The sequence below is a fragment of the Arachis hypogaea genome, chromosome 13 (genome assembly GCF_003086295.3).
Source record: "Arachis hypogaea cultivar Tifrunner chromosome 13, arahy.Tifrunner.gnm2.J5K5, whole genome shotgun sequence".
Taxonomy (NCBI): Eukaryota; Viridiplantae; Streptophyta; class Magnoliopsida; order Fabales; family Fabaceae; genus Arachis; species Arachis hypogaea.
The window spans coordinates 22,228,230-22,244,828 of NC_092048.1; the positions used below are offsets into that span (position 1 = coordinate 22,228,230).

Below are 16,599 nucleotides of genomic sequence, written 5' to 3' on the forward strand. Positions count from 1 at the left end.
AGAAACATAAAAGAATAAGAATGTCATTTTAAATTAATCAAGGAGTAATACAATTATTCTAACAATGGTTGCTCCAATAAATAAATTGATGAGTTTGGAAAACTCCAAATTAATATTTATGATGACCAAACATTATTAATATAATTTATTGCAAAATTAACTTTGGATTAAATGTTGATTAAAATAATTTTGCAATACAGGTTTATAAATGGGCCGAAATAAAAAGAAAATGTTGCTAGCCCAATGATTAAAACATTCAGCATTAATATGAAGTTAGTTTCTTATGGCTGAATGAAAAATATATCACTTGGCCAGAATAAATTCTTGTTGCTCCAAGCCCTATTGTGATGTATGCTAAAGATCCAATGTTTGATCCGAAAAAAATTCATCAGGAAAGCAAATGTTATCATTTGCCTTATGCCCTTCATCGGATCTCATGGATGAAATATTTTTGGGCCAATTGTGATTATCAATGATACAAGCCCAAAATATAATTGCTTGAAGGCAAGCATGTTTGGTCCGTAACCATGAAGCAAAGAAAACAAAGCTTAGTTTGCTTCCAACGGATCCAAGAATTTTACCATGCAATGGATTCCAAAATTCATTGAATTGTCATTTATTGCATGGGAAATATGAGAGAGAAATTCGCAGCTGAATTGATTGATTGCCATAGTGCTGCACGCTACCAATAGCAAAGAAAAGGGAAGTAAATTAATTTACTTTAGTTTATTTGTTCAAAAATACTTGATTGCTTCTCTTTCTATATTTCCTATTCTCTCATCTCTTTTTTCTCTTCGGTCATTAACCAGGAAACCATGAAAGCAAAAATGAGCTACTGAAGTGAAGGAAGAACACTCTACAAGACCATCATGTTGATGGCAAGAAAACATAACAAAACAAAAGTGTGCTGTTGGTGAGATTTTCACCAAATATGGGTAGATTTGGTGAGGTAATCTCGAGCTCTTCATGCTCAAAATGAAAGAAGAAGATTCGGCCAGCAAGGAAGAGATTCTTGGAGGCATGGCTTGTCTTTGATTCTGCTCAACCACCACAGGAAGTAGCTAGAGTGGCGAAGTGATGGAAGAGGCAGAGATTGAAGCAGATGAAGTCATCATCATCATGAAGCATCAAGGGCCAGAAATCCATCTTGGAGAGCAAGCCAAGGATGGAGCGCTCGGATTGATGAAGAGTGGTGACCAAGGAAGGACTAGAGGTAATTGCATGTTGGGTTTTGCATGGTTATCTCTTCTCTCTCTATGTGGCCGAACCGGTTCTGTTTCTTGAAGAAGAAGAAGTTGGCTTGGGTTTTGGCTTCAAGTGTGGAGGCTTCTCTCTTCTATAAAAAGAGAGAACAGCCACTGTTTGGAGCAAGGAGTTAGAAGTAAGCAGTGAGAGTGCAAGGCACAGGATTCTCAGAGCTACCTAAGCTTACAGATTTTCTTCTCCTTCAATGTATTCTGTTTAGTATTTTTCTGTTTAATTTTGTCATGTCTTGAGTCTCATGGAAAAAGGAAAACAGTGAGGTTTGTATGAAAAATCCATAGAGCGAAAAAAGGCAGAGAGTGCAAAATTAAAAGAAAAAGCCATAGATGTCTTAGAGTTCATTTGTTCATCTATGTTGTGTTTCATGATTCTGTGGGAATCCTCTTGTAAGTTGGGTTAGCACTTTACAGATTGTAATCAGGAAGATTATAGTGAAATTCCATCATGTTTGTGATGGAGACTGGATGTAGGCTGCACTGCACTTAGCAGCTGAACCAGGATATATCTGGGTATAATTTTCTCTCTTCTCTACTCCATTTTTGTTTCCACTGCACAGGAGCAAAAACCAAAAATATCTCGTGTCAAGTGACGAGACAAAAAGAAAAGTCTCGTGGCTAGGGACGAGACAAAAAGAAAAAGTCTCGTGGCTAGTGACGAGATAAAAACAGAAAGAGTAAAGTATCATTTTTGTCCCCAATGTTTGCGGTAAGTCCTGTTTGTGTCCCTAACGTTTAAATCGTCCTATTTGTATCCTTAACGTTTATAAAAGTGATTCAATGTTATCCTACTATCAATTATACTAACAAATCAGATTATGTTTTTCAATTATTCTCACTTGGATGTATTCATTCTCAATTAGGTCTCACTTAGATGTGGTCGATTTTAATATTATACCTACTATTTGTGTTTAGATTCAATTATATTATTAGAAAAGTGAATTATGTAAATGTTATAGGAATTAGTTTTAACATTTGATGAGCTATTTTTTGGAGTAGATCATCGATTCTATCCCAAACATTTATATTTTAACTTCAAGAAGAGGTTTTTAAAATTAAAACTAAAGCGTTCATAATGTGTAATTGACGGCAGGATAACATTGAATCACTTTTACAAACGTTAGGGATACAAATAAGACGATTTAAACGTTAGGGACACAAATAAGATTTACCCCAAACGTCAGGGACAAAAACGATACTTTACTCAAACAGAAAAGTCTCCTGAAGGTATTTCAAAGGCCAGCAAGTGTTACTAAGCAAAAAGGGGGCTAAGATTCAACCCCCCTTCTCTTAGCCACTGAAACCATCATAAATATATGTAATTTCAACTGAAAAATATTGGACAGATAATTAAATTAAATTGGGATATGAAGAAGTAAGATTGTCATTCTAAAATGGAATATGAAGAATCAATGACTGTTCAAACGGACAAAGAATTGAAAGATTCAGTTGATCACAACCACATACATACAAAAAAAATTAAACCCTAACATACAAGAACTCTACCATCATCAACAACCATAATCAACCAAAATCCCCTAAAGTTTCATTGATGAAGTAGAGCGAAAAAAATTAAAAACAAATCTCAACGAATATTTTGTAAAAAACAGAGCATGGTATATTAAGAGCAACGATTTTGTTACGAACCTGTTTTTGAAAAAGATGGTGATTTTCAGGTAATTAGTCTTCACAATGAGGGGACGAAACAAGTAAGAAAAATTTCAAACTTCAGCTACAGTGACAACCATGATTCTTCTCTGATGGTACGTATACGAAGGGAGGAGGAGGAAGAAGAAGGGTCAATTGGAGTTTCATTTTTGAAGTGGTTTTTGTTTGGGTTTTGGTTTAACTAGGGGTGGCAAACGGGTCTAAATCCGTTGGGCCGGCTTGCGTAGTCCGTCAAAAAAGGCAGGTCGGGTTGGAAAATTAGGACTGCCAAAGAGCAAAAGCCCGCCTAACCCGCACCGCTTAAACTGCGGGCTTTGGCGAGGCGGGGCGGGGTGGGCTTCCCCGTCGGGCTTAGTTTTTTTTGGTAAGGGGGTATTTTTGTAATTTTTTTTGTCAAAATCCAACTTCCCTCCGACCCAACTTACAAGAGTATGAAGATGAAAATTGAGTGTTTTAGATTATGTTTATGTTGTTTTGGAGACAATATTTATAATTATGTTTTGGATTATGTTTATTTTGCTTTGGAGAGAATATTTATAATTATGTTTTGGATGAAAATTTAGTTTATAATTATGTTTATTAGATATTTATAATTACAAAGATTTTAATGTTTGTGAATATAAAAAATATATTTTTTTATACTTTTAGAAATTATAAATTTATTAATATGGTTGTAAAATTATATATATTATTTAGTAATTAATAGTAAAAAAAAAAAGAGCTAGTCCTTGGCGGGCTTCTGGCGTGGCGGGGTGGGCTTCCCCGCTTGCGACCCCTAGGTTTAACTCCTTTCTCATGTCACACGACGTCGTTTCTAAATATTTTTGGCGCCAAGAGTTAAACGACGTTGTTTTTACCGTGCCATGTGTTAACTAAAATTGTCAGGTTAGTTTTTCAGTGACGGAAAACGATGGAAGGGCCAAATTGAAACACGGGTCAAAATTTCAGAGTACAATTAGAGTCAATTAAAATCTTGACTGCTAAATTGAGTCGCGGGTCAAATTTCAGGGACCATTTTGAGTATTAACTCAAAATTCGTGTGTTGTGTACCAGAATTTATGTGTTATACATCAAAATTTATGTGCTCTAGTTTTCTTGATGAAGACGACGAAGACAATGATAATGATAACAAAAGAGGACAAAGAAAAAAAAATAAAAATAAAATAAACAACAACATCAAAAAAAGAAGAAGATCAAACAACAGTGGGAATGAGTGAATGACGACGACGAGAAGAAGAAGCAAGAAAAGAAGAAGTGTTGTGTGTATACGAAAAAGAAGAAGCATGCAGATTTGATTTAAAAAAATGTTTGGATGTGAGACGCCTAGTATTTTTTTTAAATAGTATAACTAGGTATCTATCAAAATTTATTATTTACTCAGACATTATCTAAAAAAATTCAACAAAATAATTATACTAATTATTTTTAGATATTATGTCTCAATTTTTTTATATTTTTAAAATAATATCTTCAAAATTTAAAATATTTAAATTTAAACCTAGAAAAACAAAAATAACAAACTAAATTAAATCCTAGATAAGTTAAAATTAAAATAATACTATCAAAATTAATTTTTTTGGTTTTAAGTGTAATATTATTATTTAACAAAAATAATAAAAACAATTATATAATTTTAGATGTGTTAAAAAATTTATATTAAAAAATATAAATATAAATTTAAAAAAATTTTAGATGTTTACAAAAAATAATTTGTGTTATTTTATTATTTTAAATATGTTAAAAAATTATTTATATTAAAAAATATCAGCATAAATTTAAACAAATTTTAAATACATACTAAAAATTTTCTATGTTATCTTATTATTTTAGATGTGTTATGAAATAACAAGTCAGAAAACTGTTACGGTAAAGCAACAACATAGATAAGTTCCTAATGCATACAAACAAAAAGGAAAATTATCAATATACTTCTACCTTTTGAAAATGCATCTTGTTAGTTGCTCAAGATTACTCCCCATCTTTCTTACACCTGATTGCATCTTCAAGCTATAATTTGTTCTTCGTATTCTCATCTCACCCATCTTTCATTCTTTGTTATTACTATACTCTCCCACTTTATTCGCTTAGTGAAGCATACACCTCCTATCTTGTACTTAACATCCACAATATTATTATTCTCCGCCACTATCACTATCTCTTCTTTAATATTCACCTCCTCCGAAAAAATTGAATCCCCTCATTTACTCCCGTTGTAAGAGTTTGTTGTAAATTAAGAAACAAAATTAAATTTGTTATGAAAACTATCCTGATTTTGTGAAAAAAAAAATCAGTATATTAGAGGTGGTTATCATTTTTGTAGTGCTAAGTATAATTATTATGAAATTTAAATTAAATAAAAAATAATAGTGGTTCACTGGTTCTTGAAAAATAAAAAATATGATTAATTAAAAAATAAAATAATAATATATTAAATTTAAAGACCGAGTAAAAAATGATATTTAAAAAATAAATAGCAATTTTATTTATTTTAATCCGACATTTATCTTATGATATATACTATAGTAAAAAAGAAAAATAATAAAAAGATAAAAATTCTCTTTCATAAAAAAAAAGAAGAAATTTGTCTAAAAAATATATCATTTTATAATTATTATATACTCTTATACATTTTCTCCACAGAAAAATATTTTTTTCATAGAATTATCCTCATCTCATATATACCTTTGCATGTGTTGTTTCTCTTTTTTGCAAGTGTTGTCTAGCTGTCTTGTTTGGGTCTCCCTCTCTATCTTTGGAATTTATATATAGCTTACCTATAAAAAAAAATAATAATAAAGACCATCTAATTTTTAAAGTGGTCTCAGGAGTTAGGATAGTTTACTAAAATCTTTCGTGAGATTTTAGTTGCATTAATACGTTTTTTAATTATCAAAAATATACTACATTAGTCTTTAATCTATTTTTTGTTAATGGTGTGTATGTTAACATGATTTGATGATGTGAATTATTAATAACACATATTACTTAATGATTTAATCACATATAATTACACAATGACGGATCAATCAATGACACATAACATGATGATATAAAAAAGTGTGTCATATATCACAATACTATTTGACATGTGTCAGATTGTACCACATATCACAACATTATTTGTCTATATGTCATCTACTATATCGTTATTGTAGATATACCAAATTAGTTTCTAACTTTGCATTAATTAATTCATTTTAGTTTCTAAAATTAAATGTCCCAACCAAATTAATTTCTTCACCATTTTTTTAAATTAAAAATTATCAATATCTTTAGATACACTAATTTTACTTTTATTTTTTTATATGTCATTTAAATATAAGTACTTTTATAGAATATTTTTAAATTTTAGTTTTAGTTATACACTTTTTTTTAAAATAATTTAATATTAATAAATTTTGTAATATATAAATATATTATTTAAAAAAATATATAATTAGTCAAATACACCTTTTTTTTGTGTCCAAAAACACACGTGTTTTTTTAAAAAATCAAAAATTAAAATATACCTTTTTTATCTTCTTGGTTTCTACAAAATACATATTTTTTAAACTTAAAAAATATATTCTTTTAAATTAATTATATAATCCTTTTATTAAATATCATAATCATTATTATGAGGTGTATTTGTAATCAGTTGTGTGTAAATGGACTAAGTGAAAGAGATCAGAAATGATAGTGAAAATACTTGAAGTGCCTTTATGTATTTTAAGATGGTGGTTGAAGATATCTGCAAGAGACTTCGATGTTTAAGTTAGTTAGAGTTTAAGTTAGTTTATGTGAAAATTGAGTTGAAAAATACCTGAATTTGTTGAGATATTTATAGAGAAGGATGATGACTGAATTGATGATCTTATCGAAAGCGAGTGTATGATTTCTTTCTTTATTGCATGGGAAGTTATCTCACATTACATATTTATCAGTATTAAATTATTATGAAAAAATTTGTATGATAATTAAAAAAAAATATATCAAAAAATATTTGTATTTAAATAATATATGAAAAATAGAATTAAAATTAGTGCATTTAAAAATATTGAGAATTTTGAATTTATAAAACAAACAAAAAAATAGTGAAATAACTAATTTGATGCATGATATTCAATTTTAGAGACTAAAATGAGTCACTTATGCAAAGTCAATGATCAATTTGATGCATTTATATTGATGATATAATAAATGAAACGTGGACAAATAATGTTGTGACATGTGACACAACTTGACACATGGCTAAATAGTATTATAGCACGCGGCACATTTGTCTATGTCAGCATGTCACGTGTTACTCATCGACCCGTTATCATATTATTACACGTGATTAAACCATGAATTGATATGTGTCGTTAATAATCTACGTCATCAAATTACATCAGTATAGTGGTAACAAAAAATAGGTCAGGGATCAACGTGGTGTACTTTTATTAATTTCAAAAATGTATTTACTATAATGAAAATTTTGGAATAATTTTAGTATACAATACCAATTTTAGATACTACTTTAGAATTTAACTCTACGCATTAAAAGTTATGTTATTTTATGAGAAAATGACGAATAGGTCCTTGACCTTTTGCTCTGTGGACATTTTTGTCCTTGACCATTGAAAAATACTTTTAAGTCCCTAAACTTCACAAAATTTGGACGGATCAGTCTCTGACGGAGGCATTTAGACGGATCAGTCTCTGACGGAGGCATTTGGACAGAGGGACTGATTCGTCCAAATTTTGTGAAGGTCAGTGACTTAAAAGTATTTTTCAATGGTTAGGGACGAAACTGTCCGCGGGACAAAAGGTCAGGGACCTACTTGTCATTTTCTCTTATTTTATTAATGTAAAAATGTTTCCAATAGACATTCAACTATATGTTATTATATAAACAAAATTGCCTGAGTAAATAATAATGTAAGTTTCGAATTAGATGATAATTAGTACATTAACAATTAAACTCAACAAAATTAACATTTTAAGGTTAACATAATCTTACACTCTGACACATGACATTCTAATGGGAGATGATATGAGAGTTTACCAAAAAGGCAAGAAAACTTTTATCCCAAAAATAAATAAATAATAAATCAAGATGAGATGAAAGAAATTAGAAATTAAAGATGATCCAAAAAATAAGTTATGTGTGTCAACACTAGAAGACAATCCAACAAAGAGTAGTGAGTTAGCAAGCCAGGAAAAATGACCGACTAGAATATATTATCAGTCTCCTAATTAATTTTGCTATTCACAATTATAGTATTTTGGTGGAAAAAATGAATCCAAAGCAAATGGTCCAGAGAATAAATAAAAAAAAATGGAAAATAGAAAACCCCACACAAGGAGCAATCAAGCAGTCTAGTAATAACGGTTTATTTGAGCAGTATATATATATGAGATCTTAAATGATAGAGAACAAACTTGAAAACTAAAATAAAGGTTACAAGATGAAAATTTTATCAAATTTAGTAAATTATCCAGTGCGGTGTAATCCAACGCTACTTTTCTTTGAAAAATTACATGTCCAAAGATGTTGATAGAATGCTTCAAAGAACTAACCCAAGAAATTAAAGACATTCCAAACTGATAATCTTATTTTATTTTTTGATGTCTTCCAAACAGACATTAATAAAGTAACGTTTCATTAGTCATTAGATATAAACAAAAGTTAAATTCTTTAAAAAGATAAAGGAAATTGAGTAAAGATAAGTACAAAAACGCATTCCAGAATCATAAAATAAACCATATGGCTTCATGTGTCGGCTAGCTAGTGTCATTTTCTTTTTTCAAATAATATCAAAGTAGCATGGCTTCATGGATAAGATCCTGTGATCATCATCCACTTGACCGATCATTGTTAATTAATTAGATATTATTGGCCGGTAATTGAATTTTATCCAAGGGAAGTAATAAACTCTTACGCAACCAAGTAATGTGATTAGCTGTCCACATGGTCCACATAAACAATATAAGAGTTGTTGATCCTTATGGAAAATGAAATTGTTAATTTTGTTGACCATTGTAAAACAAGGAAAGAGAAATTGAAGAAAATGTCTGAGTAACTATTCATACTTTCATAGTGTGTTACTTTAGAATATTTCTAATATTCTGTTTCAGTTTAATTTTATTTTAGATCTTATAAAATATTATATTATTAATATTTGTAAAATCACATATGATAAATAATAATTTAAAATTAAATATAAAATTTATTGTTTTAATATTTAGTTTAAATTTATTTTAAATTTTATATAAAATGATAAAATTTACAATTATATTAAATATACATAAAAGATTAACTATCAAAATAATTATTTATATAAAATATATATTAAAATATAAATATATATTAAAAATAAATTATATGTATTTATACACAAATACATTAAAGATTATTAATAACTTAGAAAAAAAAGATTGAATCTAAGACAACTTTTTAACTTAGTAACCAAAACGGATTGAATCTTAAATGTTATAGTGTCTGTTAAAATAATTATGCAGGAGATTTTTTATTTTTATCTCATAAAAGTAGAATAAAAAATAGAATATCCTAGTTTAGCCACTTAGTACAATGTGGCCTACATCTAGTTTTTACCATAACAATGATAGAATTTTTATTATAGTTTCAAGAATTACATACATCAATTTCTTAGGATTCTTTCTAATCCTATCAAGAAGGACATAAGTTTCTAACTAAACTTGTAACCACTAAGCTACCTAACTTAGACTTCAATACTAAGTACACTCCAAATTTAGTAAGGAGAACCTCTCAAGTTCATGACAAAAAATAAAAAAAATACATAAAAAATATTTGATACATTCAATGACTTTTTTTACAAGTATATCTCTTTTTGTCTTTTCTCTTAATAACTTTACTAATGCCTCACATATTTGTCTTTACCATGAAAACAAAGAAAGATAAACTAAAAAACAATATATTCAATGAACAACATGCACGAAAAGATAAATATAGCAAGAATGCTATAAAAAAAAAATCAGATTTAGTGCTCTTACTCCTTATCTTCAATTTTTGGCCAAATGCTCTTTTTGTATAGATGGATTGCTTCTAAAACTTGAAGTTGTTCTTGGTGACAATTGTTGAGCATCAAGGGCTAAAACATGATTGTATTCTCCTTCAAAAAATGAATACAACATAAGAGTAGTGGAGGTGCAAAATGACAGAAAAACAATGTTACAGTGACAGAAGATCATGGGTAGGAATGTGCTGTCTTTGCTGTTTCTTTTTCTTTCTTTTGTGGGTAGCACGTTGTCCTTGGTTGGACAAACCAAAACTGCACCACTTAATTTTGTTTTTTGGCTCCAAGTTTTGTTAATTTGCCTCCATCATACTTTGATGTAAATGATTTGGTACCAAAGATGAAATAAACACACTTTTTCTTCTTGCTGTGTGGTTGTGTGCTATACTCGAATATGAGATGCTGGACTAAGATGCATAATACTTTTTGTTATTCCTGTCCAACTTGTAGCTGCAATGCCCATTTAATTTTGTCCAAAACTGATCAATGTTTTTTTTTTTTTTTGTACTGAGCAACTTTTCTTATTTGGATCTACATAAATAACATTAATCAAATACTATTTGAACTTTTAAACCCAAACACTTATATATTTGCCATCATCAAACTAATATTATAGGATTGTCCAATCCACTTGACAAAAAAAAAATTAATATTATTATTTTTCAAACTTAACATACACCGTGACCGATTTTTTGTGAGCATATAATATTTTTAAAAATTTAATAGATTTTTACCAAAGTAAAAACGTCTTTCTAAAATGAAACAAGTTTTATTTTATTAATTGTCTCAATCAAAGAGTTATTAAAACCGTTTTGCAAGTCACGAAAAAAAAAAAAAAACCATTTTGCTTTATACACACGTAAATTTTAAAACCCTAAAACCATTCTATTAGAGTTATTCTTAATATCATTAAAATTATCCATAGAGGTTTTGGTTTCAAGTCTTGATAGTTTGAATAAATAAACATAAATCCATATCATTTGGTTAGGTGTGCTATGTTATATTAGGTGGATTTGTCACTAGATGTGTCCTTCAATGGTTTCTTGGCTCTTTGTTGAAGTGAGTCTATACTGACTTATATTTTATACTGGAATATATTTTCCTCCTTTGTCGCTGCTGTGATCAATATTCTTTTTTTTTTTTTTTTTGGTCTGGGCCTAAGGTGCTGTGATCAATATTCGAACTTCAAAAATTATAAAGTTTCTACAACTAAGTTCAGAAGAGGAGTTGGATGATAAAACCTCCGAATATAATTAATTTTTTTTTGTTAAAAAAACGGGTCTAAAGCCCAAGAAGAGATTACAGAGAAGAGGTCATTCGGGGTAACAATACCCCTCTTAAATCATCAGCTAAGATTTGCTTAACACCCTAGGGGGTTGATCTAGAAAAAGAAAATCTGGATGCATGCTTATATTCTCCTTCTCTTTCGCAAGCTAGTCCGCCAGTTGATTGCTTTCTCTGAAGTTGTGTTTCAATACCACCATCCAATTTTGATCTATACATTGAGCAATTCTCCGAATTAAAAGGTCATGGTGATATTTGCTTTTCTCTCTAGCATTGAGCATCACTGTTACTGCCTTTGAGTCTATTTCTACCATCACTTTTTTACACCCTAAGTTCCAAGCAATGTTTAAGCCATGTAAAACTCCTCAAAGTTCCGATTGGTATGCAATACACACTCATATATTAGTCATAAAACCAGCCACCCACATGCCTTAGTCATTTCTAATGACTTCATCACATCCGGCTATGCTTGGGTTTCCTATAGAAGCTCCGTTCGGATTAAACTTGATCCACCCGTTAGGTGGGGTTGTCCATGCTATGTGTGTCTCTCTTCTCCTGGGTGCAGGTTTGACAAGACTTTCCTTATCAAAGGCTTGTTTTATGCCCTTGACATAATCGAATATGAATTTGTGTGCCTTCAGTTGTCTTTGGAAAGGTGGGGAGAATACCTTTCTGTTTTGCCATTTTCATAGCCACCAATAAGTTACTAAAAAAAGGAATTTTCAGTCATTGTGGTTTGGTTCTCTGATTTCTACTGTAAGGTTTTAGCAAAACCAGACATCGAAGGGAGCTCTAAAGAAGGAGTTTAGATGAGAATGATTGATCATGACTGACCAAATAAAAGATGTCTCAGGACAATCCCTTAGGATATGTAGTTGTTTTCAAGTTGTCCTCCGCATTTGTGGCAGTTCGGATATGATCCCATGAATCAAGCTCTTCTACTAGAGGTTAACAACTTGTTGTGGATAGCAAGCTAATTGAACGTTTTAACTCTTTGCGGCCCTTTTCACTTCCATACAATGTTCCAAATTTGGTCTTGTTCTTTCCCATGTTGCGTAATGTTCTTGTAAGCGCTTGCCACGCTAAAGCTTCCATCATTGGTGAGGCTTTAAAAGTATCTATTCTGGCCCAGATAATCCCTTGGAGGGTGATAGGCTCAAATTTTGTTTATTATATGAATGGGAAGGTACTTGTTTATGAGCTCCAGGTCCCATTCCCTGTTATTTCTAACAAGGTCCTTTGCTTTGAATTCTCTGTCCCTATCTTCAATGGGGAACATTAACAAATTAACCAACGGTTCCTCCTATTCATCCATTTGTCTAGCCAAAAGTTAACTCTCTCCCCATTTCTAATGGAGCACGATATATTTCTCAGAGTTTTCTCCCAAACCTTTGCAAGGTTATTCCAATATCGCGAATCTGAGCTTGTAATAGGAAACTTCATACTATTTCTCCCATATTTACTGTACAGGACTCTTGCCTAAAGAGCTTTCGGTTCTATGATTATCTTCAATAGCGTGAAACTTCCGTCCTTCTTCACTATCGCCCCATATGAACTGCTTTTGCATTTTTTCCACTTCATAGCATATGCCCTTAGGGACTTTTTCATGCATCATCTTATAGTTGATAGCTGGGCTTATCACAGACTTAGCCAAAGTTACTCTACCTACAAAGGATAAGCAATGTGCTTTCCATCCCCTCATCTTTCCCTTAGCTCTTTCAAGTGTTGTCTTGTAATTTTTCTTGATTTTTCTTTCATTCGTTATCATGGAACTCAGATAACATCCCAAGTAAGGGACCTCCTTATATCCACTAATCTCACAAATATATGCCCTTTCTCCTCTTTGCACACTTTTGGAAAAATAAATAGATATTTTAAACACACTAACCATCAATATTGAGGCCTCACTAAATTGATGAAGAGCATCCAACACTGTTCTCATTTGCTCCTTTGAAGCTTTGGCAAAAAGAAGAATGTCATCGGCAAAAAGGAGGTGAGAGATAGCAGGTCCATTCCTCCCAACTTTCATTGGAACCCATTCCCCATTCATCACTTTCTCCTCAATCATATGAGAACCTCTTTCTGGATAAAAAGCTTCAGTTTTGACCCCATTCCAAATTAATTCATAAGAAACTGAGGAGACGCAGTCCATGATGATGGTAATAATAGATTCAGGCAGCTCATATTCTTTCAACACATCTTCCAAAAAATGCCAATTTAGCCGGTCATAAGCTTTCTCAAAATCAATTTTAATAGACATAAATTGACTCTTCCCTTTCATCTTCTTCATATCATGCATCATCTCCTTTGCAATTATGATGTTTTCATGGATGATTCGTCAAGGGACAAAACTGGTCTGGTTTGGGGTTATACGACTAGCAAGGGTCGGTTTTATTTTCTCAACCAGCAACTTTGTGAGACATTTGTAAATAACATTACATAAGACGATCGGTCTAAACTGGGTTATAAACTCAGGTTGGTTAGTTTTGGGAATGAGAGCTATAAGCGTCTAGTTCATATGTTGTATAAGTGACGAATTTTTTCAAGCTTCTTTGATGAATTGGCAAAGGGATGTTCCAATGGTCTCCCAGTTTTCCTTATAAAAGACAGCATGGTACCCATCTTCTCCGGGCGCTTTAAGGGAACCGATGTTAAAGATAGCAGCTTTTATCTCCTCATTTATCGACATCTTGGATAGATCAATTCTCTGTTGGCTTGTCATGTCAGGGAAAGTAAACAGAGTTTGGGGATAGGGCCTTGAAGTATTTTCTTTCTGATAAAGCTTTTTAAAGAAATGCAAAGCTTTATTCTTTAGCTCTTCCTGATCTTCACACCAAGCTCCTCCTTCATCTCTCAATTTGATGATTTTATTCTTCCCCCTTCTAATAACCGTTTTAGTATGGTAAAATTTAGCGTTTTGATCACCTTCCACAATCCACCTTTGCCTAGATTTTTGAAGCCAAAAAATTTCTTCTTGATCGAGAATTTCTTGAAACTCTTCTTTTAATTCCTTCTCGAGTCTTTCCAAAAAAGAGTTTTGTCCGTAAGATGGAGCCTTCTGTATTCCAGCCAACCTATTTAAAATTCTCCCTTTTCTTTTGAACATTTGGCCAAAAATCTCTCTATTCCATTTTCTCAAATCATCCGAATTTTGACAGGGCACGCGAAAAAGATAGCTGTGCATTCCAAAACTCAGTCACAACTCTTTCGAAATGGAAGAGCTTCTCTCCCCTATCAACACGATCCGGGTCAAGCACTGTCAGCAGAGGATGGTGGTCAGACTAAACTTGCGGAAGCACCTAGATTCTGGCCTCAGGGAACATGATACGCCATTCAACGTGTGAATAGGCCTTATCTAATCTCTTAAATACTCTATCCATACTGTCCCTTATGTCTCCAACCCATGTAAATTTCGACCCTGTGTATCCCAGGTCTATTAATTTGCATATTTCAATCCAGCCTTTGAACCTGCGACAAGCATGGAGGTCTACCCTAGCTCCCCCTTTCTTTTCCCCTTCATCTGTTATATCATTATAATCTCCTATCAGCATCCATGGCTCCTTGTTACTAATAGAAATCCCCACAAGTTCATCCCACAAAATTTTTCGATTTCCTTCCTATAGGCTTGAATAGACAGTAGTTAGGAGCCAAGTCCTATTTCTTTTACCTCTGATTCTCAGATGGATAAACTGCCTATGGGAGGTAATGCATTGAATTCCTAGATTATTATTGTTTCAAAGCATCTAAATTCCACCTGAAAATCCCACAACTTCTTCTCTAATAGAGAAAAAAAAATCCATTTCTTGAATAGCCTTACTAGCAGTGTCTCCACTGCACTTAGGTTCAAGTAGCATGACTATACTAGGTCTGTTCTGATTAACAAGATTCTTAAGGGTGTGAACTGTAGCTTTGTTCACGACCCCTCTTATATTCCAAGCCATGATAATCATAGTAAAAGAAAGGAAGGAAGGAAAATACGAACCCCAGGAGTTGGCTAAGGAGGCCTTTCACACCAATTGCATTTTATCTCCCTGCAGTAAGGATTCTTCACGATTATTTTTTTCATATTGGATTTGAACCTCCTCTTCATTCTTTTCTGCCATATGCTTCTCCACCTGAATCATGGCATTAACCAATACTTCAGATTCCACCAAGCTAAAATCTAGTGGTTTGGATTTCGGTTGAGTTTCCATGTCAATATCATCTTTTTCAGTAATCGAAATAACTGAAGTTTGGATGTCCATACTAGAAGCGGTGTCCATCCAGTTCTCCTGGAAGTATTGTTGGTTGTTGGCATTAGAAGATTGAGAGATCGGAAGAGGGTGTGGAGGGATGGGTTGATCATTAGGGGGTGGCTTGTTTTCAAAAAATGGTTAGAGGGTGGGATATGGTTCACAAAATTCTTTGTTTAGAAACTGGGACACTGGGTTGGGGTTCCAATAAGGTCAGGTTGGGTTGATACAAAAACGACTTGGGTTGGGCTTTGGGTTGTAATGGTTGAGGGGTTAACAGCATTTATTTCTAAACCAAAAAATAAAAAAAAAAACAGCATTTATTTGGTCTTTCATCTTTCAAAGTGTGGGTCATACCTTTTTCAACCTCTCTTTCATTCCATATAAAGAAAGATCTATAAACTTACATCTTTACCATATAATTCACCTTAAAGAAAACATTGCTTAATCTCGGCCCAATCTTTATAAAAGGGGTGGAATTTGATATGTTCAACATCTTACTATAAATTTTGAGTCGAGTTTCCAACTTTCCATCATAATTTCATTATCATGCTTTATATGATTCCTTTAGGTTGTATTATTATAAAAAAGAAATTGAGAAAAACAAAACACTCTTAATAATTGGACGGCGACTAGAGAGTCACAACTCACAAGGTGGCTTTTAATACTTTTTTTTTCTGAAAAAAAAAATGATCTTATGGTATCTTATCTCTGCTATTTGTAATTTGTCTTGTTTTAGGGAAGAGACATGGCTCTGATGTACAAGGGGAGCGCCTTATGGGCAAGTGCACTTCATTCTTAGTTGTCATCTCTTAGACATGTTTATACTCACTTATTTTAATTTTACCGCTATAAATTAAATTACCAACAAAATAATCACATTGATGACAATCACCACGATTTTTTTTTTTTTTGCCAATTATACTCAATTAATTAGGGGTCGTCTTCTAAAACACCTTTTAATTTTTGAAATTTTAATACTTGCTAATATATTTTTGTCAAATTATCACTTTAAAAGTAAACGAGTAAATAATCAAAATTATTTCTAAAAGATCACTTATTCTTCAAATTGAATCTCAAAAAATTTTTTTAATCAAATTCATCTTTCAAAGATTTTAAGTTAGTCATTTTAGTCTT

At 31.7% G+C, this 16,599-nt stretch overlaps 1 long non-coding RNA gene across 1 annotated transcript; it reads left to right on the top strand.

Moving 5' to 3' along the window:
* The first annotated feature begins 11,363 nt into the window (after window positions 1–11,363).
* LOC140177885 (uncharacterized) lies at window positions 11,364–16,356 on the top strand. Its single transcript, XR_011869454.1, has 2 exons — window positions 11,364–11,795; window positions 16,202–16,356. It is a non-coding gene; the product is annotated as an uncharacterized lncRNA (long non-coding RNA).
* The last annotated feature ends 243 nt before the right edge of the window (window positions 16,357–16,599 follow it).